Below are 3,118 nucleotides of genomic sequence, written 5' to 3'. Positions count from 1 at the left end.
TGACACAAATGGGCGAAAACAACGGCGGGCGAAGCCGACCGTGCCCCAGTCCGCCCACCGCGGGCTCCCCCCTGGGGGCCTTTACTGCTCCAGCTTCTTTCCCATTGGCCAGGCTTCTCTGCGCCGCTGCCCCACCCGCCTTGGGAATTGTGGTCGCACGACCTGTTGTGAAAAAGTCGAAAGCCGCCATTCATGCCTTTGCGACCAATGTGAGACTCGGCCATCCCAGAATGCCCCATGCTCTCATGGGGCTTATTATTCAAGACGAGATGCTTGCAGCAGGGCAACCATACGGTCACAAAGGCACTATATCGCCGCCCTGGAGTCCAGGATAAAGACGCGTCACCTGCTCCTCAGTTTAATGCCATTTCCTGAAGCTGCCTTTTCACCGACGCCAGTCGGCATTAAAGAACAATGGTGCCATACGAAACGCACACAGCTCATGGCGGCTGCCGCACACACACCCAAATCGTTGGGAAATGTGCGTACAATCAAACCCAAACCAACCCAGGTTCAGGGTTTCAGGGCATACTGGGCGTTTTCCCGATGGGCCGATGAGTTTGTGGGCTGGCAAGATTTATCGTGGTGAAATCCCCCCCCACCAGGGCTAAATTCCATAGTCCAGGGCCGATTCACAATCCCAGTCCAGCACAGGTTACTGGATACTGCTGGAAGATGTTTGCTTCACTGAACGATTACTCTTAAGTCGTCCTATCATTACCAAAACAACGCATAAATAATGTCTAAAAAAGACAAGGGGAACATTTTCTGTCAGTTCGGTTAATGCCTAATAATACACCATTCAGGTCAATTTAGTCACGGTACACGGGTATGTGCTGAGGTGAATCAAAAAAGTATCTTAACAGCCGGTAATTAGCACATTTCGACGGATGGGGTTCATACTGGAAAGTCTTTGAATGACCAGGGAGGCACCGGAACCCGAATTACCAGGCAGACGCTGCGGGTATCGGTATATCAGACGCAGCTGAAATGTGAGTCGCGGCTGCATCTGTATCCCATCAAAAGCTGATTTTCGGCTTTGCTGCCCTGCTCTGCTGTCCTTGGACAGGAAAACCGAGTGCTGTGCACCTCCTAATGAATTTGCTAGGCACATCACTCTATATATAACCGTCTTTACCGTGTTTACAGTGTGCTGACTCCCTCCTAATGCGGGCATGTATAATAATTATTAATTGCTGCCCCAAAACGTGCAATTACTGCATAGTGAGAGAAATATGATCAACACTTTAAAAGTGACAACCAATTAATCTCAATTTGACCAAAATATCCTTAATAAAATGTTCCTAAAAAACTTCAAAAAGTGTCCCATAAACTGTAACCAGCGAATAGCGCAGGAATGTGGAGAGATTGCTCTGAAAGGACCATTTGAAGTAGCTTCCTGGAAATTTTACACTGCTAGTTACACATCCATTTAATTATGACCCAAATGAGCAATCATTTTCATTTTAATTATTATAAATACGTAATTAAATATCATTGACGAAGGTTTTTAGAAAGCGTTTCACGTTCAATATGAGTATTACCCATAGAAATAATTCTCCCTTTCCTATCTTTATCTTCATCCCACGTCCAAGCCCTCCCCGCAGTGATTCTGGCAGATACTATGCTTAACTTCTTACACCTCTACTAAAAAAATAAGGTAAATATATAAAAAACGCATTCCGCTTTGCCAATAACGCGCAATCTCTTGGCTGGCGAGATACGAGCGGTTGGAAGGACTATAGGGTGAAAGTGTGAAAAAGTCAACAGTTTTTCTTTTTTAAACCTAACTTCTATTTTGAGGCTGAGGAGCGGGTCTCTATGCAGACGTTCCCCGAAGGGATCCATATAGCTGCTTCCTAAGGGCTCCTCATCATGAACTCCCGGCACAATACGATCCACCCTCCCGGATCGCAGAAGCCGCCACCTAAACAGACGAACAAAAGTCTTTTGGGAAAGAGCGAGAGCTGTGTAGGTGTGCGTTAAGGGAGAGAAAGAAATGTTCTGGCAGGAAGACAAAAGAAAAAGACGCAGCTGTGATTCTCCAGACTGAAGACGTCTCTTTTAGTTACGGTTCTTCGTCAAAAAACCCAATTTTCGCTTGATGGGCCTACACACAAACGAAAAACTCAGAAAATGTTACTTTCGCACAAAAGCACGTTCACCGCGGTTGTTATTGTTTGTATGAGATACCTACAACATGGGTTTCCTTTTAAATACTAATGATGTTAAAATACATGTATGGCACAAATAGTACTGACATTATTTTTCGATGAAAATATATTCCAGCTATTTTTAAACAAGCAGCGCACGTTTCCAGTGTTAACTCGAAGAATTGGCTCCACATTCATGAGCATAACTATGCAATGCTAGTAGGGCACGCCCGCTGTTTAGTAAAACGGTGAGATTGCGCCAGGTAAAGGAAGTTTCACGGGTACGTGGCTAGAAATTCATTACAAATGTTAATCATTCACGACCGTGCCCGCTGTTAGAATAGAGGACGCGGCTGTACTTAATGGTGCCGCTAGGTGGCGGTGGCGTTACTGAGTATTCGGCTACCCGTCGGCCTGTACTGGATTTAAAATGCGACCTATTTAGCAAATACATACATAAGTAAAGACAAGGTGATAAAAATCCAGGCATCAAACCAAACAAAAACATTTAGTTTTCAAATATTTATTAATATTAGGCGTATATTATTGTTGGAAAAAAGAAAAATACGAATGGAACAATATAACAAAATCCACCACAACCACCACCGAAACCTTTATAATAATAATAATAATAATAATGAAAAAGAAGAAGAATGCGTTCATTTTATGCTGACCTATTATTTAGTGGCCTGTTTCAAGGTAGAGCAAAATAAGGCTAAAAACGAATAACTTCCATAAAATTAGAAAACCAGTGCGCGTCCTCAGATACAACTATTCTGCCATATTCATTATGCTGGCAATTAAATAGAGAAAATGAGTTCCCCTGTTGTGGCACCTTAGATTCACACGTTTATTCTGGGTAAATATGGTAAACAGAAAGCACGTGTCGTCGTTAAAGCCGCAGCCCCCGCTGTTCAGGTGGTGAGAAGCTGCAAGCCCGCAATCAGCTGCCGAATCGCGCTTAT

Source organism: Paramormyrops kingsleyae, chromosome 17 (assembly GCF_048594095.1).
Source record: "Paramormyrops kingsleyae isolate MSU_618 chromosome 17, PKINGS_0.4, whole genome shotgun sequence".
Lineage (NCBI taxonomy): Eukaryota > Metazoa > Chordata > Actinopteri > Osteoglossiformes > Mormyridae > Paramormyrops > Paramormyrops kingsleyae.
Note: the sequence above shows the minus strand (reverse complement) of the source record.